At 40.6% G+C, this 24,929-nt stretch overlaps 1 protein-coding gene across 1 annotated transcript in view; it reads left to right on the top strand.

The window, feature by feature from the left end:
* NRCAM (neuronal cell adhesion molecule) overlaps window positions 1–24,929 on the top strand; it is a 250,809-nt gene that overhangs the window by 71,759 nt on the left and 154,121 nt on the right. The window contains exon 2 of the mRNA XM_082633110.1: window positions 18,448–18,522. The gene's annotated coding sequence lies outside the window, so the exon portion shown is untranslated. The remainder of the gene's footprint in view (window positions 1–18,447; window positions 18,523–24,929) is intronic.

Below are 24,929 nucleotides of genomic sequence, written 5' to 3'. Positions count from 1 at the left end.
CAGCATTTCTTATTTGTGTACCTAAAAAGAATTTTAAATGGCCCATAATTCACATCACCCCGATATCTCTGAGTGACAGTAAAAATTCCAGTGATCTAAAAATATGAATAGTACATACAGCTGTGAAATAATAAGTAAATTTCTCCCCCTCAACCCTCCCCCAAGGTAAGTGCTAATTTCAGTCTCTTGTGTATCCTTCCAGAAAAACTTTGTATGCATGTGCTAGCCAAAACTGATCTTTTAAATATAACATTTCAAGTTAACACTGTGTTAATTTGATGCACTCTGTGGGACTCATTCATTCATTCAGTAGATATTTGTTGATGTTCTCTATGTGTTGGTCATCTATCTAGGACCTGGGAATATGGCATGAACAAAACAGACAAAATTTCTGTCCTTGTGAAGCTGTGTTCCAGTGCACAAGACTATAAACAGAATAAATCAATCAAATATGTAATATGTTAGATGATTAGTGCTAAGGAGAAAAATAAAGCAGGTAAAGGAGATAGGGAGTTGAATGTAGGTTGCCGTTTGGGACATGGCAGCCACAGAAGGTTTCATCAAGAAGAGGACATTGAGTCAAACCCTGAAGGAGATGAGGGAGCAGGCAATGAAAGTACTCGGAGGAACTAGAACACAGTATAGGACCCCAAACTCAGGAAAAGTTTGTTTTTCTAAATGTCAAGATGTATTTTTTTTTCTGGTCCCCCCAAATGAAGAAAAGAGATAATTTATTTAAAGTAATAATCCATTAATAAAGGTCACATATCACTTCATTTATAGAATGAAATTCTCTGCATAAATAACAAGGTCCTACTATATAGGGAACTATATTCAATACCCTGTGATAAGCCATAATGGAAAGAATATGAAAGAATATATAGAAACCTGTATATGTATAACTGAATCACTTTGCTGTACAGTAGAAATTAACACAACACAGTAAATCAACTATACTTCAATAAAATAAATTTAAAAAAAAAGAAATTCTCATGCTCAATTCTTCTGCAAAAAATGAGACCCAGATAAAAAGTGAGAGTTCTCCCACCTACCTAGAGAACATGCCATGGTAATCCAAGAACTCTTGTTACACATTCCTCCTTCACCACAGGTCCTGAAGTTGCCAAGAACTTTCCCTCTAGGTTAGTTGAAAACACTGATGTGGTTTCCTCTTTTTCCCACAAGGGCTATTTCAGAATCTTCGCTTTGGCTGTTGACATGGCCATCACCTTCCTAGCGTACATGGAGTTATGCTTGAGTGCAACCCCCTCCTTTCTATTTGGAGAAGGGAGTGTCTTTCCTGGTTTCTTGGCAATCAGGGCTCAGGGCTTAGATTTGCCTGGTACATGGTGTCTGATTATAGTAGCCCCAGCTAAAGATTTTTAAAAAGGAGTACTAAGTTTTACACACACAAGAGTTAAAAGGCAGTGAGCATTTCTTTGGTTTATACAGACATAAGAGCATATGAAAACAGAATAACAATTTGCTTCCAAAAATGTCTTTGTGCATTACTGATGGGACTTAATAAACTTGAAATGCAAGCAGATTTGTAGAGCTACTGGCCTCATCCCAATCTTCTGTACCCACTCCAATCCCTCCTTACCCCCCACCCTCTTCAGGGGCAGGCTTTTCACCCCACAGTCTATACTGTAATGCAGTATTGTTGAAGAGTGGCAGGTGTCTTTACTGAGAACTTCAATAGAACCGTATCAAGTCATTTGTGCTTTTGGAGAGTAGTGTTAAAAATAAGACAACAACCATCACAATAGATGCAGAAAAAGCTTTTGACAAAATTCAACACCTATTTATGATAAAAACTCTCCAGAAAGTGGGCATAGAGGGAACCTACCTCAACATAATAAAGGCCATATACGACAGACCTACAGCAAACATCGTCCTCAATGGTGAAAAACTGAAAGCACTTCCTCTAAGATCAGGAACAAGACAAGGATGTCCACTCTCACCACTATTATTCAACATAGTTTTGGAAGTCCTAGCCACAGCAATCATAGAAGAAAGAGAAATAAAATGAATACAAATTGAAAAAGAAGTAAAACTGTCACTGTTTGCAGATGACATGATACTATACATAGAGAATCCTAAAGATGCTACCAGAAAACTACTAGAGCTAATCAATGAATTTGGTAAAGTTGCAGGATACAAAATTAATGCACAGAAATCTCTTGCATTCCTATACACTAACAGTGAAAGATCAGAAAGAGAAATTAAGGAAACAATCCCATTCACCACTGCAACAAAAAGAATAAAATACCTAGGAATAAACCTACCTAAGGAGGTAAAAGACCTATACTCAGAAAACTATAAGACACTGATGAAAGAAATCAAAGATGACACAAACAGATGGAGAGATATACCATGTTCTTGGATTGGAAGAATCAGTATTGTGAAAATGACTCTACTACCCAAAGCAATCTACAGATTCAACACAATTCCTATCAAACTACCAATGGCATTTTTCAAGAACTAGAACAAAACATTTCACAATTTGTATGGAAACACAAAAGACCCCAAATAGGCAAAGCAATTTGAGAAAGAAAAACGGAGCTGGAGGAATCAGGCTCCCTAACTTCAGACTATACTACAAAGCTACAGTAATTAAGACAGTATGGTACTGGCACAAAAACAGAAATATAGATCAGTGGAACAGGATAGAAAACCCAGAGATTAACCCATGCACCTATGGTCAACTAATCTATGAAAAAGGAGGCAAGGATATACAATGGAGAAAAGACAGTCTCTTCAATAAGCAGGGCTGGGAAAACTGGACAGCTACATGTAAAAGAATGGAATTAGAACACTCCCTAACACCATACACAAAAATAAACTCAAAATGGATTGGAGACCTAAATGTAAGACCAGACACCATAAAACCCTTAGAGGAAAACATAGGAAGGACACTCTTTGACATAAATCACAGCAAGATCTTTTTTGATCCACCTCCTAGAGTAATGAAAATAAAAACAAAAATAAACAAATGGGACCTAATGAAACTTAAAAGCTTTTGCAAAGCAAAGGAAACTACAAACGAGATGAAAAGACAGCCCTCAGAATGGGAGAAAATATTTGCAAACTAATCAACAGACAAAGGACTAATCTCCAAAATATATAAACAGCTCATGCAGCTCAATATTAAAAAAACAAACAACCCAATCAAAAAATGACCAGAAGACCTAAATAGACATTTCTCCAAAGAAGATATACACATTGTCAAGAAGCACATGAAAAGCTGCTCAACATCACTAATTGTTAGAGAAATGCAAATCAAAACTACAGTGAGGTGTTACCTCACACCAGTCAGAATGGCCATCATCAAAAAATCTACAAACAATAAATGCTGGAGAGGGTGTGGAGAAAAGGGAACCCTCTTGCACTGTAGGTAGGAATGTAAATTGATACAGCCACTATGGAGAACAGTATGGAGGTTCCTTAAAAGACTAAAAATAGAATTACCATATGACCCAGCAATCCCACTGCTGGGCATATACCCTGAAAAAAACATAATTCAAAAAGAGTCATGTACCACAATGTTCACTGCAGCTCTGTTTACAATAGCCAGGACATGGAAGCAACCTAAGTGTCCATCGACAGATGAATGGATAAAGAAGATGTGGCACATATATACAGTGGAATACTACTCAGCCATAAAAAGAAACAAAATTGAGTTATTTGTAGTGAGGTGGATGGGCCTAGAGTCTGTCCTACAGAGTGAAGTAAGTCAGAAAGAGAAAAACAAATACCATATGCTAACACATATATATGGAATCTTAAGAAAAAAAAAGTTTCTGAAAAGCCTAGGGACAGGACAGGAATAAAGACACAGACATAGAGAATGGACTTGAGGACACGGGGAGGGGGAAGGGTAAGCTGGGAAGAAGTGAGAGAGCGGCATGGACATATATACACGAACAAATGTAAAATAGATAGCTAGTGGGAAGCAGCTGCATAGCACAGGGAGATCAGCTCGGTGCTTTGTGTCCACCTGGAGGGGTGGGATATGGAGGGTGGGAGGGAGATGCAAGAGGGAGGAGATATGGGGATACATGTATATGTATAGCTGATTCATTTTGTTATAAAGGAGAAACTAACACACCATTGTAAAGCAGTTATACTCCAATAAAGATGTTAAAAAAAATGGATAACTAATAAGAACCTGCTGTATAAAAAAATAAAATAAAATTCAAAAAAAAAAAGACAACAGGGTGAAAATGGAGTCACTTATGCTAAACAAGCCTAAGGTCACCAAACTGAGACTTAATTGCAGTTTCAGCTCTCCTAGAAATGAAATCTTTTTTTATATCACCTGTTGTTATGTTTTTAATTTATTTTGTTGAAGTATAGTTGATTTACAATGTTGTGTTAATTTCTACTGTACCTCAAAGTGATTCAGTTATACATTTATATATACATATTATATATGTTCTTTTAAAAATTGTTTTCCATTATGGTTTATCACAGGATATTGAATATAGTTCCCTGTGTTATACAGTAGGAATTTGTTGTTCATCCAGTCTATATGTAATAGTTTGCGTCTGCTAATCCCAGACTCCCAATTCATCCCTCCCCCACTTCCCTCCCCCTTGGCCACCAAAAATCTGTTCTCTAGGTGAGTCTGTTTCATAGGTAAGTTCATTTGTGTCATATGTTAGATTCCACATGTAAGTGATATCACGTGGTATTTGTCTTTGTCTGATGACTTCACTTAGTATGATAATCGCTAGGTCCATCCATGTTGCTGCAAATGGCATTATTTCAGTCCTTTTTATGGCTGAGTAGTATTCCATTGTATATACATCTACTACATTTTCTTTATCCATTCATATGTTGATGGACACTTAGGTTGCTTCCATGTCTTGGCTATTGTAGATGGTGCTGCTATGAAGGTAGGGGTGCATGTATCTTTTTGAATTATGGTTTTGTCCAGATACATGCCCAGGAGTGGGATTGCTGGATCATATGGTAACTCTATTTTTAGTTTTTTAAGGAACCTCCATATTGTTTTCCATAGTGGCTGCACCAATTTACATTCCCACCAACAGTGTAGGAGGGTTCCCTTTTCTCCACACCCTCTCCAGCATTTGTTATTTGTAGACTTTCTAATCATGGCCATTCTGACCAGTGTGAGGTGGTATCTCATTGTAGTTTTGATTTGCACAGAAGTGGAATCTTAGATCAGCCAATGAGGAGTTACCTGGTCAGCCCTAGTGAGGTAACCTGCCTGATAGACCCTGCTACTCCCTAAAGGAGAGTAACTTTGTAATAACTAACCTGCTTTTTTCCTGGTGTAACTTCCTTGTTCCTGCTCCCTTCTGCCTATCAAGGTCTTTCATTTTGCACAGCTCCTTGGAGCCCCCTTCTAGCTGCTAGGTTGGATGTTTCCTGATTTTAATAGATATTCTCTCAAATAATAAACTCAAACAATTTTAACATGCCTCAGTTTATCTTCTACCTGTAGTTCACTTGCTGATTTGACTACATCCAAATGTGGCATGTTTTGACCCGACCTAAGATGTTGTGATGGGAAGGAAAGCGTTATTATTGACAGGAAGGGTATGGAAGGGAATGCTTTAAAGAAAACTTACTTTCTCCGAGAGTGAACTAATTCACATAAGAAACCACAGCTAGATGATGAAAAGGATGTGATTACTGACTGAAAGCTGTGAAGCTCTACCCCTGTGCCACCCCCAGTGGATCAAGCCACTAATATCTGCTCTGAGCTATTGCAGTAGCCTTTTACATGGTTTTTCCTGTCTCTCCTGTGCTCTCCTGCAGCCTATTCTCAATGCAGCCTGTTTTAGCCTTTAAAATGGACCTCAGATCATGTCACTCTTCTTCTCAGAACCTCTCAAGGGCTTTCCACTTCACTCAGAGTGAAAGTCAGAGGCCTTGCAATGATGTACCAGCCCAAGCTCATCTGGTACCCCATTCCGTCTCTGCTTTCATATCCTGCTTTTGTCTCCCTTGCTCACTCCCTTCAGCCACCCTGACCTTCTTGGTGTTCTCAAACATGCAGACTCATACCTCAGGGCCCTGCCATGTCCCTGGAACTCTTGCCTTACCTGCAAAACCCTTCCCCAGTAGCTCTCACACTCACGTCCTTCAAATCTGTACTCAGATCACACCTTCTCAAGTTTTCTCCTGACCATCATATTCAAAATGTCAACCCCTCCCCATCTCTGCCCTCCCATCCTCTCACCATACTTTGTTTTTTAATTCGAACATATTCTGTTTATTGAATTATTTAGCTTGCTTTCTACTTGTCTTCACCCACTAGAATATAAGCTACATGAGAGCGGGGATTTCTGCCTTGTTGATTCATTGCTCTCTCCACCACCTGGGACAGTGCCTGGTACAGACCAGGTACTCAGTAACTATTTGTCAGATAAACAAATGAATCATGGAAATTTAACGGGGGAAAGGGAACTGACTTTCTCTAAAAGTGATGAAAGTCTGGGAATCACATAATTTTTTAAAAACCTGAAAAGGAAAGAAATTTGATTTCTGCACGGCCCATGTCTACTGACAGGCATGTTTCCTGGGTGTGCCAGATAGTTGATTCAGAAAGAAAAGCCTTGGATGCCTTCAGTGTCATGCTTTAATGCAAATGATGCTGGGGATAGCAGTGAGAATAATACAAAACAAAAAGCGGGGTGGGGGGGTGTGGGGGTGGAAATTGAAAATGGAATGGTTGTTTTGCTTCCAGAGTAATGATTTTCAAAGCAAAGGACTTGAATAGGAAAGAAATTAACAAAAACTGTGTCTCTGAAAATGCACACTTCATTTACATTCTGATCTGTGTGATTTTTCAAGCTCAGTGATCCAAGGTCAGAGGGCACGCGTATTAGCATAGACCTTGCTTTGTTAGTTCACCTCTGACCAAACCTCTGAATTCCTTTTTAGGAGGGTGGTGTTCCAATGACAATAAAACCAAGCTTTCATAACGCCAGTAACATTTATACAGCGCTTAGACAATTCCTAAATGAATTGTCCCCAGAGACCTTAGGCAATAGGTCAAGATTATTAACCCCGTTTTGTACCCAGCGAGGAAGTGATTTGCGTAATGTCACCTGGTAAGCTATTGAATTCATAATTTGATTGCTTTATTTAGAAATAATGGTTCATTTAATACAGGGCATGTTGCATGAAAGATGACCTCTTTTTAAATGGACAACTTCATATTTGGACTTAACTTTGGTCAGTGACCTGGAACTAATAGTATTCAGAGTTCTATAAGACCAGGGTTTCAAACTCTCAAATTGGGAGGCTGATTTAGAGACCTGAGAGGTCTGAGACTCCCAAAGCCATTTTGGTATTGACCAGGATTAGGCCACTCAACTCAGATACTCCTAGGGAGAAATCTGTATTGGTAGGCTTAGGTGTGATTTGGGGTTCTACCAAGCCATAACTGAAATCCTGTTTGATTCCTTTGCGTTTTGTTTTGTTTCCTTTTTATGCTCAGAAAGTTCCCTTTGGCTCAAAAAATCAATACAACTAAGGCTGAAAATTAGTGCTTGCATAGACAACTGAGAAATGGAGACAAAACCCTCATTTGGAGGTCCTGGGTGCCAGTCAATATTATGGGAACATCACTGAAGTGACATCAAAGTTGTATTTGGAACCCATTTAGTTTTGTTTCTGTTGTGGTTCATTCCTTTCTCCTTCCAGAGCAGTATTATGAAAAGACCTCAAATTCAGTTCAATGAGCATGGCAACTACTACTCAGGAAGTCGTGGGGAAAAGTAAAAGTGAGGGGACTGCTTTGTGAATTCATGTCCGTATCAAGAAGAGACTAGAAAACTAGAGCATCTAAAGAGAATTTTGAAACAAAAGGGACTTGCCAACTTTGAAAACTGATAGCAAAAAGAAAGAAAAAAGAAATGTCTAGTCTTTATTAGAATGTTTCAAAGCTTTTCAAACCTCTTCTCATTTCGTCTTTCTGGTGAGATAGGTTTAGTGCCAACAACAGCAAAAGATGCACAAATTATACTTTTAATTTTTTAAAAAAGATTTTCTCCCTTTCCTTTATGAGAAATGCATTCATTCTTCTATACTGTTCCTAAATCTGATTTACTGCATTTTCATCCCTTTGTTTACAATCTGACTTATTATTTGTAACATCTGCTAAGAATATGAACTAGAGTTTTGATACCACTGGGCAACTTCATTGGGCATTTAAAACTTTGCTTTAAAATTAGAAGAATTTGCACATGCAATTTAAAAATTATTTTAAAATTTGTAGGACCAAAGTGTAAATTGATAGAATGTAATTACTAGGTTTTAAATCAAGTCAGATTAAACCTAAGGCTATGTCCCCAAAAGTGATAGTAGTAGAGACCTCTGCAAATAAGCCGTAGTTCCCAGCACCTATAAAATCACGGGGGCTTTGGTAGTTTATAATAAAATGTGGCTAAAGCATCCTTGGGAGCATTCTTCTGGCTATCTACGTTGCATTCTTAAGGAAATTTAAGCAGAACAATGAATTGACAGATCTGAATTGTATCATGACAATTTGGTGAAAAGGTGAAGTGTGCAGATTATATGGGTCAAGTCTATACAACTTTTCTGAACTTTGAGAGATAGTCTGGGATGAACTATGTTGTTCAGGGGTCACACCAGCTCAACTACACAGTCAAGAGTTTGATGTTTCCTTACCTCCTATTTTTGTCCAGAATTTGAAATGCAGAAATGTCTGTCGCCTACTTATTGAATGTTTAAATTTGTGTGCATTAAAATAGGCAGCATATGGCAAACCTGACTGTATACAGAAGGTAGAGTTTTTTCCTTTTCCCTTATATATCTGCTCTTAGCACACAGCATTATGCCAGTCTGAATTTTTTTCCCGTTCAACAGTGTATATTAGCACTGATAACCATATATATATATATTTTTTCGGTACGCAGACCTCTCACTGTTGTGGCCTCTCCCATTGTGGAGCACAGGCTCCGGACGCGCAGACTCAGCGGCCATGGCTCACGGGCCCAGCCGCTCCGCGGCATGTGGGATCCTCCCGGACCGGGGCACGAACCCGTGTCCCCTGCATCGGCAGGCGGACTCTCAACCACTGCGCCACCAGGGAAGCCCCTATAACCATATTTTAAAGGAAGAAATGCTGTGCGTTTGATTCTTTGTTCAAGTTCTTAAATATTAATCAAATTAGTGCAGTGTTTAGTTAGTTAACTGTCCCATTTGCACCTTACGTGTTAATGAAAGATGCCCAAGTCATCACATTTTGTGAAGTTTAATACACTTCATTTCTTTGGTCAAATGGTTTCCCTTTTTCCCACCAAGTATCCACTTGAAACAGTATTAATCAAGTATAGGCAACTTACTTTACCAGGCTTGCGAATTCAGGTGACTCACTTTTAATCAAATTCAACTTCATTAATAGATTATATAATAGAGAGACTGTGTTTTGATCAACACTAAAGAATTTTAAAAAAAGAGTACTGTTCCTAATTTCTCATCTGATCATGATAATTCTTTGATACATTAAATACTACCCTTCATCTGAAAGCTTCAGAGGTTCACCTATTTTTATAACGGTATAGGGATTCACTTGTTTCTGCCCTCATTTTCAGTTGGCCATTTAAAAATTGTTAGAGCAGCAAAATAAATATTATTTCTGATGAAATCATTCGTTTCCCACCCCCAGCCTCATTAAAGTGCATTCATGGCTTCCCAGGGTCCTTTAGGTAAAGACTGAAACATCTCCAGGGCTCCGCACGGCCGGACCTCTGCCGGCTTCTCCAGCCTCCCTGGGGCCACTCCCCTTTCCCTCTGCTCTGCTCAGGCCACACTTCCTCCCGGCCCCGTTCATCACAACTCAGCTCGGTCATTCTTTCCTTCAGAAAGACCAGCCTCCTTGACGAAGCCAGTTCCCATCACCACACACTAGGAGCTCCATGCATCTCTGCTTTGACAACTTTTCAAAGTTGATATTTTATACTCATTTCTGTGATTATTTAATCAATATCTGTCTCCTGCAGTCTCCTAGAAGCTTCATGAGGGCAAGGAAGGGTCTGGTTTGCGGATATTTTCACTGTGTTTTCACCATTATATCTCTGGTGCCCAGTGTAGAACTTGCCAAGTGATAGACATTTAATAAATATTTGTTGAGTGTATGAGGAGATGAATAAAGAAGTGCTGTATGAGGGCAGGATTTTATTGTGCTCACTACTATCTCTTCAGTACCTAGAACAGTGTCTGGGCCATAGTGGTTGCTTATTAAATATTTGTTGAATAAATTAATGTTTTCCTGACTTTTCAAGGACACAGAATGTATTGATGAGAGAGTGTAAGGTGTACTTTGAATTTTTTTGCTGGAAACTATCCTATTATATTCATTAACTTATGGAGTTAGAAGGAAAATCTATAACCATGTTTGTTTGTTTTAATTTTTATTGGAGTATAGTTGCTTTACAATATTGTGTTAGTTTATACTGTACAGCAAAGTGAATCAGCTATATGTATACATATATCCCCTCTTTTTCTGGATTTCCTTCTCATTTAGGTCACCATAGAGCATTGAGTAGTGTTCCCTGTGCTGTACAGTAGGTTCTCATTAGTTATCTGTTTTATACATAGTATCAATAGTGTATATATGTCAATCCCAATCTCCCAGTTCATCCCACCCCGCCTTCGCCCTTGGTATCCATACATTTGTTCTCTATGCTGTGTCTAGTTCTTATAGCCATGGTTTTTTTATTGTGGTAAAATATATATAACAAAATTTACTATTTTTAAGTGTATAGTTCAGGGGTAATAAGTCCACTCACATTGTTGTAAGATCATCACCATCATCCATCTTCAGAACTTTTTCATCATCCCAGACTGAAACTACCAATTAAACAATAGCTCCCCATACAGCCATGTGGTTTTATAAATTTTTTTGTTTGCCTTAGAATCTTTTCTTCCCATCACTTTCACATGGAAGTTTGATATGTAAAATATGTAAAAGTGAACTGCTTTTGCTTCTTGAATAGGGTTGGTGCTTCTGTTTCATTCTGTATCTTGGTTGGTGGTAACATTATCTGGAGACTGTGTTCCAGGACAAGGATGCCCAGGAGAGATCGGGGTACCAGGGGCCACACTGGGGGACATCTGCCCACCTACGGGGTGAGAGCTTATCTCGCCCAATTTAACCTGGAATCATCTTGGTTCCCTCCTCCTCCTCACCACCTACTCTGCATACGGGCGCGCGCGCGTGCGCGCGCACACACACACACACACACACACACACAGATATACATTCACAGTCACTCTCCTAAGACCGTGAGCTGCTTAAGGATTGGAGTCATGTCTTACCTGTCTGGGTTCCCAGAGGTCTGTAACATTTGTCGACCGAGTTTGTTTTCCACCCTGTGGATGAGAAAAGTTCCCAGTTCTACTTTCTTCTAGGAAGGAAATGTGACAACCTCACAAAGTGGCGTATTTCACTGTCTAACCATCTTTACCATGTTGCTCATGGTGTGACCCATGACCACATACATCAAAACCCCCTGGGGGTGCCTGTTAGAAGAGTGGATTTCCAGCCTTGCCTACTAAGAGTCAGATTCTCTCAAAAATTCTATTTTCTTTTTTTTCCCAGAAAATTTAATTTGCTTTTAATTAGACAAAGAGATGGTGAATTTTAAAAGCTGAGATTTTAACCCACTACTTACTATGTTGCTGCCATTTAAAAAAAAGAAATTTTATTGGAGTATAGTTGATTTAAAATGTTGTGTTAGTTTCAGGTGTACAACAAAGTGAATCAGTTATGCACATACATATATCCACTCTTTTTTAGATTATTTTCCCATATACGCCATTACAGAGTATTGAGAAGAGTTCCCTGTGCTGTACAGTAGGTCCTTGTTGTTTATCTATTTTATATATACTAGTGTGTATATATCAATCCCAATCTCCCAGTTTATCCCTCCCTCCCTTTTCCCCACTGGTCACTATAAGTTTCAAAAACTCTATTTTCAGTCTTCCCTGTGGTCTAGGTACAGTGTTATTTTTTATACCATCACGTAAATCTTCGGTATTTGCTTGGTTTATATTTAGGGAAGTTGAGAAAGAGTTTCTCACTATCTGCAATATAAAATTTTTAGGACCTTCATATATTCATTGACAGTTTAACCAGCCTCCTTTATGCTTTTTCTTCCCTAAACAAAGTAAGACACTGTTACTTTAGTTGTCTTTAAGAGGACTTATTTAGTATCCTTTCATCACTTTTGCTCTACTGCTCTGCATGGACTGCTATTATAAAATTAAATCTACTCCTCTTAGATTATAGACACAGAAAAAGGACCAACGAGGAACAGATTTAATTTAAAGTTTCTATTGTGTTTATGACATGCTGACGCTGATAGAACAGAGCTAGCTGTTGGAACAATCCCCTAAATTGCAGAAATGTCACTGAATCAGAGCTCCTTTCTAATTCATATCACGGTCCAGTGCTAGTAATGTAGACCATTTGCATGGAGGGAAGGCTGTCTACCTGTCACCCTTCAGGAACCTCCACTGACAGAGGCCAGGCCATGTGATTTCCAAAGTCACATTGGGCATTGACATCCAGCCAACAGTGGAGAGATAAGAGGTGTGGGAAAGACACACTTGCTTCCTAAACATCTGGGCAAAGAAGTGATACATGTTAGTTCTCTTACATCTCAAGGTCTTGCCCAGATACAAGGGGAGCTGGAAATGTAGACCCCGGACAGGCGCTTCTCCCTCACAGCGCCTCTACATGACGGAAGGGACAATGGCTCTTTGGTGGACAGCTAGCAGTACTCCCACTGGATCTCTAGGTTTCCACTTCTAGTTATTCCTCCCATAAAACCATGAAATGTGCCATGTCCAAGGTACCATGAAATGTTCCAATAATGTATGTGACAGCATGATGGCCAGTGCACTGACAGACAGTAAGATGGCATTTATCCAGCATCAGTGTAATTTGCCCACTGTTGGTCATTTGCACCAGTTTACAAGGTAGCAGATGACGATGTCACTTGAAACACTCAAAAGCTTCTGGGGATGGTCCATCTTCAATCTGTTTAATTTGAGTTATCAAGGGACCAGTGGTTTCATTTCTCTGAATGGTAAGGCCGGATGCACATTGGTTCACCTGCAAGTTTCCCATCAGGATGGATCCCTGCCTTGCGCCACCCTGACATTTAAGAGGTCATGGAGCTGGTCCCAAGTCCCAACAAGTTGATTGCTCTTGCAAGAGTAGGCTGAACTTGATGCTAAATTTGGGATTAGAAGTCAGGACTCCGTGTCCCCAGAACCCCCGCCAGCCAGGTTGTGGTAGAGGTGGGCCCCTCTGGGTGCCATCTCGTTGAGGTACTAGCTGGAGAACCTGCTTTATTTCAGACCATACTCTCTGCTTTTTGCAATGTATTTTGTTTCATAGGCTGCTGAAATGGGGAGAACTGGCTTTCAAGATGATTTTGGCTTTTTGCCATGCCAAGCTGAATTAGGCTGCTGGATGACAGGCATACCCCAGAGAAACCAAAGATAAATGCCAATTTTAATAGGGTTGTTTGTTTATCCTTTTCTCTCCAGTTAATAAGTATGAATGAGCCCCAGATTCAGTCCAAGGATCATGTCAAAGGCAGGAAGTTAAGAAAAAAAAAGAAAACTTTGGGAGTTAGTCCATGATTTACTACTGAAGTTTTGTTAAGACCAAAGATTAAAAATAACTTGGTAAATTACTATCATTTCCTCATGATAAAAGCACAAAACACTTTTGCATGCTACATAAATACATAACAGTGCAGATGTATAAATATATCGTTACGTGTAAGGTTTTCAGAATTGCTGTTCAGAAAAGTGTTTATCAACTATATTTATTTTTTAAGAGTATAAACAGGAAATAATTATCACAGTTGAAAACAGAATTGGCTTGAGGAGTCAGATGCTTGATATTTTGATGTAGTCTACCCCAAAGGGTAGATTATCATCACTAAGGCCAGTTTTTAGAAATCAACCTCACAGCAACTAAAGAGTAAGCATTTTTAATGTCCTCAAAATTGTGCCAGAGAGTATAAACTAAATGAGATTTTGAGTGTTTTTGCTTGCTGATACTTTTTTCTAACAGCGTTTGCCAAATAGATTTTTGATTGTATTGAATGTTGTGGATTCTCATTTGAAAATAAACAAACAAATCCTGCCAAAAATTAATGCCCATCAATAGTTCGATTTATTTTGGAGCTCTTAGGAATTTTATTATGTTATTTTTCTATGAGTGGCTAAGGCAAGTATTCACTTTCTTGAATTGTAGAAAATTTTTAATATTATACTTATGCACCATTGAATTGTTTTTACTGTAATTGTTTTACTGTGTGTACCATGGCCTTTGGGTTTGTTATGTTTTTCACCTAGATGTTATTCATCTTTTCTGAAGGCTACTTTTAAATTACATCAGATCTCACCTTGACCTTTTGACTTAGGACTGGGTTTATTTAATCGGATAAGTTGATTGTATTTTGGTTTAAAAAATACTTAATGTTACTTTATTATTGGAAAAATAATCCTTCGCAATGATGTATTATCCTGTGCCGTCAACCTAAATGTTTCAGGGTGATGAAAGGCCATTGACACAGTTGTCAAAGCAAGAGTAATGAATGTAGCAAACAAACATTCATTCCCTAGAAATGCTTGGCATAATTGCTGACATGTTAATAGTTAGTACATAGTCTTTTGGTGGTCTTTGCAGAGGCTTGAGGGTTTACATCATCACAGGGACATTAAAAATGAGGCAATGCCCTTTCAATAATACACATAAGCAAGGATGAAATCATTTTCCCACGTGATGCATATGGGAAACCATACCTATGGGAAATTACATAATAAGTGTTCTCTTTAGGGTGTTTTGCCCTGAATTGAATTATTCTGAAAACGATTCAAACTTATCAAAAGAGCCACATTCCTTTGCCTCCTCTTTAAAATCCATGTTCAAAACATCTTCCATACCCAGTAGTCTGTTCATACTTGCCCCTTTGTGAGACATTATTAGTAAAAAGTGTACTTGCCAGAGGGGCATAGAAATGCTAAAGCAGCAGGTGTCGCTGAAAGCAGGAAAGCAGAGTCCACGGGGGTGGGGGGGTAGGACCAGCTCAGAGCTGCGGGGACTTCCCATTACCAGCTGCTGAGTTCTCCCCATTTGGGTCCTTCCTGTAGGTTTTGACACAGTGGACCACGGTGTGGTCCCCCTCTTGAACCCTTTTATTTCTGGCTCCTTATTTCTGGCTCTTCCACTCAGTCTGACCACTCTTTCTGAGAATTTCCTGCTCCCGTCCAACTGCATCTCAGTAGCATCCCCAATCCCAAGTTTATCCTGTCCTCTCTCAAAAGCCGCAGGAGGAAGTAGAAAAAGCACGAGTTTGGGATTCAGACAGAAGTGGTCTTGTGTTCCAAACGTATGTCTTGCCAGGTGTGTGTCGAGGGTCATTAACTTCACCTCTCTGTGCTTCAGTTTCTGCCTCTGTGTCAAAGCAATAATGATGCTTATAGAATTGGTGCATCACCTACGTGTCTGAGACATAGTGTAGCCTATTACATGTTAGTTCTCTTTGCTCTTCCAGGTAAAAATTATAGTAAAATTAATTTTATTGACCTGTGTCTTTACTGGACTCACTCCCCAATATTTAGCAGTAGCCTCCAGTCAGCTGTGATATAGATTTTCAGCACCAGCTCCCCAGCAAGGTGGTGTCGGTGTTTCAGACACAATGAGGGTACCAAATAGGTGGGGTGAAGATGCCTTTAAAGGGCTTAGTTCGGCAAACTCAAACACTCTCTAAGTTTCTCTTGGTTTTGCGGTACACAGAAATTTGTTTTAGCAGAGCCTTTAAGAAGGTAGGAACAGGCTACCTTTTGAGTAGCGTCACTGTCTTACTCAGATTATTTGGAGATAGAGGGTTGTGGTGTACTTTGGCCAGTGGACCCAGTAATGCTTACCTTCTGCTCCACCTCTGTGATACCCAAAGGAGATGCTTGTAGTGAGGACATTGACAAAGCAAGACGAAATACAAAGGCATTAGAAGCTGAGGCCTTGATCTTGAGTCCCAGTGCAGAGCTCTGTTACTCTAGGCTAGAAAAGGCAACAGGCTCCTTTCCCCTAGGTGAGTAATGACCTGGAAGCAACACCCTCCGTTAAGCAGGGCTGATTCCTTTAAACCCAAACCAGTGTCAGACATTAACACTGCAATGTGGAGAGGAAGACTAATCAAGGCCCACATCCCCTAACAGAAAGAAAGGATTCAGGAGGACAGGTTTCCTTAGTGTCGGGCCTGGCATTGGGCTGCCCCACCTGCCTCAGGTCCCGGGCAGGGCCCAAAGCAAGCTGAGCTGCCCTGGGGGAGAGAGATGCAGAAAGATGGAGAGATGGCTAGGTGGAGGGGAGAGAAACTAGACCCCATCCACATGCTGACCTGATCAAGTTCCACCTCTAAAGGTGCACTCATATATTAGGATAACGAAAAGTCACAAAATCGTTCCATTAATAAAATTAGATTATTATTATTTTTGCAGTAGCAACCCATATCATGGCCAAATCAATGTTCTTATCCCTACATCAGTGTTCCATCTGTGTTTCCTGATTCATCTTGGGGGCGGGCTTTGGGAAGAGCCAGGGGTTACCCCTACAAGCCAAGAATCTTGTATGTTGGTGACTGAAACATCCCCAAAGCAGCCTCCCTTTCCAATCTCTATTCTCTTGGACAGTTACACTACTGTTCTTTCCTCTTGCCTAATACCCTCAGTAGGCCTGCATTGTTCTCAAGTTCAAGTTCAGACTTGTCAGTTGGTTGGTGCTCAAGGCCCTGTGTACTCTGGTAGCGTATGACCTCAGTAGCCTCCCCTCTTGGCCATATCCCCGGCCTCCCACCATCTCTGTGCCTGTAGCTCCATTGCTCTGCTAGTGGGGACGTACCACCCACTTGGTCATTGCCGTTCCTTTGTTTCTGCCCTTGCTTCTACTCAGAATGCCCCTTCTACCCACCTGTAAGGTTTAACTCAAGCCTTGTGTCCTGTGGAACGCCTTCCTTGATGCCCCCTTGTAGAGTCAGTTGTTCTTTTGTGGTTTCATAGTATACTCTATAAATACTGCATTGTATGGTGGTTGGTGGTGGTTCTGGTTTTCCCATCAGTGCATGGACTGAGATCCCTTATGTAGGAAACATATCTTCTTTAATTCCTGTTTTTTTATCTGTATTTATCCAGTCTATTGACAGATACATATGAAATGTTCAGTATATTTGGTTGAATTGTTTTTATTGTAGACATAGCTTCAAGTCCTTGTAGACCCTTTCCTATACACCTGTAGAGATTTTGTAAGTGGGAACTAAATGACAAGGAAAGAAAACCTCATTTACCCTAAAATTCGTTTTAATTCCATGGGAGGATCACTAACCACTGCAACATTAACATTTTGTCCTGATAAAATATCATTTCAGCAGATCCAGTGAAAATCGATGGAGTGGTTTTACATGTAATTAAGATAAGGCTTTTCGCAACTGAATACAGAAGATATTTTATAACACGTGCCTAAACTAAAGCATCTGAGATGATGACATATCTTTTTATTTTAGTAATAGCATCATTTTGCAATTGATAGTTGTCTTCATATTTAAGTGCAGCCAGGAATTCCTGAATTGACACTTGTTTCTCTTCTCTGAAAGGTTTTTCAGAGGTTGATAGTATGACTTCTGTTTCCAAAAGCCCAAAGTCCCCAAAGCCACAAATCCTCTTTTAGAAAACCATGGGTGTCCCTGAATTGGTTGTCTCAAAAAAAAAAAAAAAAAAAAAAAAAGAGAGAGACCTAATGTACTCAGCTGTGATTGTTTTCCTCCCGGTCTGTGCTGTCCTTTGCTGGCTATTTCTCAGCTGGAATATTTGCAAAGGAAACATTCAGGCTGAGGAGAGGAGACTTGGAGATGGTCAAGCTCTGGATTGTCCATAGCTGGCCCTTTGTCACAGCCCAGGTGGGTCTTCTCTGCTCCAGGCTGCACCCATCATTTCTTTGTGACCTTCATTGAAAACTTGGGGCCTTTCAAACAGAGAAGATTTCCTACTCTGCTAAATAAAATACTTCAGTAGTAATAATAATAGTCACACAATATGGAAGCATTTTAGCCACGCTATACACATGCGTTACAAAAAAACCCTCTATTTCCATAAACTGAAAAAAGACACCAGGCGTGACTCTTTCAATTGGGATCCATTAATGGGATGGTCACCAGAGTTTTAGTCACTTCTCTGCTGTCACTTTTGATTGAAACCAGCAGAGATGTGTTTTGGTAAATCTATTCCTAATTTGTCTTTCCTTGTAGGGCTCCCCCTGTAATTGAGTTTCCCATCAGGGAGTCAGTTGGAGTTAATGTATGGACAATCTGCTGGTGATTGACGACGAATGTCTTGTTAACATTCTCCCCTCTCTTCAACCCACAGAGCAATGCCAAGACTTTTGGTTTAAAGAAGTCAAAGGAAGAACAATCTCTTCAGATAAGAAGATCTTCTTCAAAGGTAGGAGCTTATCTTCTTAAAAGGTTTAAATTAGTAATTGGTTCAAGAAGGGAATTATACCCTAAAATGATGTGTTTATGTAATAGTATCGCCATGTTTAATACTGTCCATCCAGAGAGTATGATGAAAGACAGTGAGTAGGGATAATGGTTGCAGAAACATGAATCATACTGCATGTCAGAGAGGATGGATCAAATACACAGGGAAGAAAACCAGCTCTTCACGGCCTTTCATAGTAATAAGATTTTTGTTTTTCTAAATCATGAATCATACAAAGTTCAGAAAATAGCAGAATAAAAGCATTGCTAGTAAACAGTAGGTTTCTGATGGAATTAAAGATTTAAAACGATAAGGAATTATTTGTAAGAAAGTTTTCTTTTTGATTCAATTGTCTATCAAAAATCTCCCAAGAACATATTATCCGTCCATGACTTTTCGTGTCTCACAATGAAGTCCAAGTAATACAAAAGTCTGTTTGGAAAGTTTCAGTGTTACTTTGATACACGCTTTCTGCTTTGTAAATCTCTTTCCCACCCTTGTCCAATTTATATCATTTGAATTATCAGCTCTAGAACAGACTCTGCCAGGCCAATGATGCCTTCTCAAAGGCCATTGAACTTGATGAAAAATATCTTACTTGACGATCTGGAACGCAGTTCAGAGAACTGTATCTCACCCAGTAATAGCTTCCTTAAGGAATTTATGAAAGCGTGATTGTTCAGCAGTTAGGTCTCTTATCTCATAGGTTTTATTGAACAAGTAAACTCCCATGGAATTTAATTAAGAAAAGAAGATTGTGTGCAAGATTTCGAGGTAGTAAAGTCTTGCAAGATGTTGTCCCTTGTCCTTGAGAAGTCGGAAATTGATCCATCCATACGTTGTTTTGTATTTTTCATGCCTCAGTTGAATTTGCTTCCCTTATGTTGTACTGAAACTAAATGTATAGGACTAACTAGTTTTTGTGATGTTTCAAAATCCCAGCAGAAATCCCCAAATCAGTAGCCTGAAAACTAAGGAGGCTGCTTTGTGAATCAAATAGCAACACGTTTTGTTCTGCCTGGAGAGTTCTCAGAGTGAAAATGAGTAAAGACTAGCAACGTTGCTGAGTTAGATAATTTTGACCAATACCGAAAGAGCCTGAATTTTGAATGAATGGCTCTTTTAATTGAAAGCTCCCTCGTCAACGTAAAATGACTGATAAAGTTTTGATATACCTAGACATACCTCCTCCAACAAGTGTCCGTATTTCATAAAATAAATACACCTGCAAGGTGAGACAACGTGAGAGACCCCTCCATTCTAGCAGGGACGTGGAAGTTTGCCTTCACCGAACCACAGTGGTTAGGAACGAAGAATTAGTAGTAACAGTGGTGTCAACACACACTTTCCACATCCTTGGACAGCAATACCACAGAAGTGAGGACCGCTGCCACCAGACTCTTAGGCAAGCAAAGCTTTTTATTAAAAGAGAGAGTTTGTGCACAAGGAAGAAGGCAGAAAAAAGTGCCAGCTCCCTGAGTAGAAGGGGCAAGTTGCTTTTATAGCAATAGAGAGGGCTTGTCTCATGATCACTGATAATTTCCAGAAATTGTCAAACTTCTTGATCTGCAGCAGGTGGCTCCATGGTGGCTGGCAGGAATAAGGAGTGCTTCTCTGAGGGGAAAGGAGTGCGGCAGAATTTTCTGCAAGAAAGTACCAGAACAGATTAGGGTAAAGTTTATAGTTGAGTCTGTGGCAACTAGGTATACTTGTGAGTGTAACAGAGATAAGGTTCATCTTTTATTCCTGCCAGCCTGGTTTTTGTCTGTGGGACTCAGGCCCCCAGGACCTGTGTTCTTTAGCTTCCAAGGCCTATTTTGCTCAGAGCCATTCTCTGGTCCTTTTCCAAAATGGCTGTACTCTTTTTTTTTTTACATCTTTATTGGAGTATAATTGCTTTACAGTGGTGTGTTAGTTTCTGCTTTATAACAAAGTGAATCAGTTATACATATACATATGTTCCCATATCTCTTCCCTCTTGCATCTCCCTCCCTCCCACCCTCCCTATCCCACCCCTCTAGGTGGTCACAAAGCACCGAGCTGATCTCCCTGTGCTATGCGGCTGCTTCCCACTAGCTACCTACCTTACGTTTGGTAGTGTATATAAGTCCATGCCGCTCTCTCGCTTTGTCCCAGCTTACCCTTCCCCCTCCCCATATCCTCAAGTCCATTCTCTAGTAGGTCTGTGTCTTTATTCCTGCCTTACTCCTAGGTTCTTCATGACATTTTTTTTCTTAAATTCCATGTATATGTGTTAGCATACGGCATTTGTCTTTCTCTTTCTGACTTACTTCACTCTGTGTGACAGACTCTGGAATGGCTGTACTCTTGTCTTCCCGTCTCAGTGGTAAGTAAAGTGGCCTAACCAGTAAAACATCAGCACCAGCAGTAAGTGATGGCAGGTTCTTCTGTAGATAGCATATTGTGTGATACTCAGGAGAGGTAGGAAGACCAAAAGACCAGGAGCTTATTTGTAAATGGTGGTTTCTAGTGAAAGGGGGAATATACACAAAGACAAGGCAAGCAAAGGGGCCTCTGGGGAGGTGTGCAAGGTGCCCTTGTACGGTGGCAGCAGGGACCCCATCAGGTGATTCCTCGGGGAGTCTTCCTGGCTGGTTGCATTTTCTCATCCATTCACCGCATGAGAGTTATTTGACTTCACATCTCTGTCTTCTAGGGCAACAAGTGAAAACGTTCAGTGCTGCCTTTCTCGGTACATTCTTCTCAGTTATCTTCTTGGCTGCTCTTTTGTCAGATGACTACAGTGACTTTTAGTCGTTAGGCTCTAGTAGAGCCACAAAAATATCTCATTTTATCTTCATGGAGGATTTCACCTGGTGGAAGCTAAACACTGACTGCCTTCCTGTGTCTTTCCCTTGCCTCACAAAGACGCCCTGGAACTTCCTGAAACTCTAAAGCACACTTGTATTCAGAGCGTCCTCAGGCTATTCAAGAATTCGGCCTCTGACATTAGAATAGAAAGTGTTTTGGAAACTACTTAGAGTTTTCAGTAGGCTTTTCCATGTTCACTAGTGGGCTGTGGTATCCGAAAGATGTGGGCAGCCAGAGCCATGGTGTGTGAAGCCTCACCACACCCCACGTCCCTCTGTCTGGACAGTGCTACCCCTCCCCATGTCCAGTTGCATGTAAAAACCGCGTTCGCATTTACCAGCAACACTAATGTGTAAGTTCTCTCCAAGGAAAATCTGCCTTCTACCTGACTTGAAAACCTTGAGCTGAAATGTAGGGACAGTTAATGGTGGAATTGCTATAAAAAACCAGAGTTTCAGGGGGCACCCTCCAAATCACTCTGAGTACTGGTTTTCTGCTCTGGTTACGTTTGTGTAAGTTGGGTCCTGGTTGTAACCATGATGAGTCGAAGAAGCATCATGCTCGTGCTGTACCTTAAAGCATGTTCCCATTAGGCAAGCCGTAGAAGAGGGAAAATCTGGCAGGTTATTGGAGTTATTTAATGATTGTTTTCGGTTGATGATTTCAAAGTTGTTCTTTCTCTTGGACCCGTGGTACTAAATTTTTTAAATGATGCAGATGTCTTAGGAGACTGGTAGTTCTATTCTGAGTAGATAATAGTAAAACTGATAACAGTAAAAAGACTTTCTCTTATGATTAAGTTGATTTGTAAATGATTAAGTTGATTTGTAAAAGTCCAGCTGGGACTACTGTTTTGGATACTATTTGACAGTATAGAGATCTATCAAAATTTTGTCCTACAGGATCATTTTAAGGCTGATAAGTTTCACTTCATGTTTACTCGACACCAGACAGACCTAGGAGACAAACATCATCCACAAAAGGAATACTTGCCTACGAAACAAGAGATGAAAAGCTCATCAATAAAAGCAGTTACCCTGAAAAATAAATAAATAAATAAAAGCAATTACCCTGGGAAGCCCAGAACTTCCAAAAACCAAGACAAGGACGTAAATCTAAGCAAAGGGTTTTATACCAGTTACAATTGGGGTATTGAATCAACCAGAAAACCGGAACAATCTTTTCTGATACTTATTAACGTCCTCCGTCTTCCCCTGACCTATGATGAGGGCAAGCTCCAGCTTTCCACTCAGTGACAGCCTCTCCTGACATATCACTGAGCTTGGACAGTCCCTCCCCTGTGGTCCCGGCAAACTTCTTCGTGGAATGACAGCTCACTACCAAAGAGCAGCATTCCTGGAAGCCGAATGAGAGGGGATGTAGGTTCTCTCCTTCCATCCCGGGGTACTGCTCAGTTTTCCATTTCTGTATGGAGTCTGAGTAACACCCTGTGACCTGGAGTCAGATGGAAGCATATGAGATCCCATGGACAGTGTTTCGGTCGGGAGGTTGAGTTATAATGCACTTCCTGATCTGTATCTCTGAGTCATTACGGCATCCATGATTGAGATGCCTCTATTGACCAAGTCCCTTTGGCCCCTTGCATCCTGTCCTCGTGATTCTTCTGAGACACAACCATTTTCCTCTGGAAATCCGCCCTATCTGCCCCCCACTGCTGCGGGCTGCTCAGTTGGGTAGTTGTCTCCGGGAGAGCTGTGGAAAGGCGTCTGAAGAAAGACATCAGCATCCTCTGTTGGGAGATAGTGGGAGGTGGGTGTGAGAGTGATGGGAAGGGTGGCATTGTGTCCCGTGGCAGCAGCAATCAGTGCTGGTAGTCAGTAGAAGGAATTCTGCAACTTGCGTGCATCCCTCCCGTCTCCTCCCACTGCGGTCCAGTGGGGAGGAATCTCTGTTTTGGAACTAGAAGGAGAACATTGCCTGAGTCACTCCAGTACTGGAAATGTGTAGCAACTTAGCATTTATACACCAAAGGGCTGATGCGATTATCTTTACAACAGATACTTACTGGATCAGATTTGTTTTCCCTGCTGCACTTTGGGCTTGCAGCTTTTAAATGGTTTCTAGGTCATCAGAATTAGAGCTGGTGACGAGATAAGGCTGGATCAGGGGAACACGGACTTTAATGTGGGGGGCTCACCGAAGGGCTGGAATTGTGCCACCAGAGAGGGTCCCAGCAGTAAAACCACTACTGAAATAACTCTGCCCCTGGGAGCACATTTATTCAAAATGACCATAGTAAAGGGCATCCCATATTCATTCCGAATTATGATCTTTACTTTCAGCACTCTCATTATCAAATCAATATTTTGCTCACCCTAGCCTACTGAGTGAGAATTTTGCTCACCCTAACCTGCTGAGTGAGATGCTCTGAGTGTTAACAGTACTGGAAAGCCTTAAATGCTCAGGTCCACAGAACTCGGAACACACAAAGGTAGGTTTGTGTGCCCAGGTTCTGAAGGTGCTTTATCAGATCCCTTCCTCCCAGCATCTGGACATTTCATCCGGGGCTGCTTCTGGAGGGAGTCAAATCCTGGCAGGACCGTTACCCAGGAGGAAAATGAAGCCCAGTGTGGATCAGGAGGCCAGGCCCAGGCCCCTGCTGGGTTGCCATCACATCTGAGCGCAGACACAGATGCTTGGACTTTTTTTCTTTTTTTTTTGCTTTGCTTTGTTGTGTTTTATTTTGTCTTTCGCGACAGCAACTCGTTTTGTAAGGCAAAGGAAAAAAAAGCTCTTAGAAGGATTCAAGTTTTCATATCTGCAGAAGGCATTTCTACAGCTTTTGTCAAACTTAGCTGGTCTGTAAAGCGTCTTTGTTTCTGGTTGACTGTTGCAAAAAGCAAGTCCATAAACTAGCACGCATCCAGGAGAGAATGATTTCTATTGAACGAGTCGAGTGGGATATGGTGCATGGGGCCAGTCCTGAAAAGGGTTTTGTTTCTTGCAGCATGGTGGAAATTCACATTCATATTGCTGCTGTGAGTTTGTTAGCCTGCACCGTTAAACAATGGGGCATGCCAGCCGACTCGGTGGTGTTGATTAATGCATTCTTTGAACGTGTTGATTAATGTGTTCCGGCGATGCCTCCTCCAGCCGAGGCTGCACCTGAGGTGTGCCGGATGTGCCATCTCACCGGCTGTGTGTCGCTCACATGGGCCCATTTGCACATGGGTCTTCCGGGTGTATATTTCACACCAGCGCCTTTGTAAATAAAACCACAGATCGAGGAGATTTTTTACAGGACTATTCTCCTCTGGCAGAAGTGTTCTATGTTAAATCTAGCAGGAACTCTATAAAACTGTGAGGTTTATAGAAAGAATGGTCTTCCAGCTAAACGTAAATCCTTGATGCCATCTGTCTGTCCTATGGGCGATCCTGCCTGACTTTCATTTTTGTTCTTCTCAAAGTTTTTGTAAAGAAAAAAAAAGCAGAAAATACCTATGGAGTACAATTTTCACTTGAATGATACAGGAAGAGCTATGCAAAGGGCCAGCCCATTAGACATTTGGTGAACT

The sequence above is a fragment of the Mesoplodon mirus genome, assembly GCF_964341445.2.
Source record: "Mesoplodon mirus genome assembly, chromosome: 9".
NCBI lineage: Eukaryota > Metazoa > Chordata > Mammalia > Artiodactyla > Ziphiidae > Mesoplodon > Mesoplodon mirus.
This window is presented reverse-complemented; position numbering and strand designations above follow the sequence as displayed.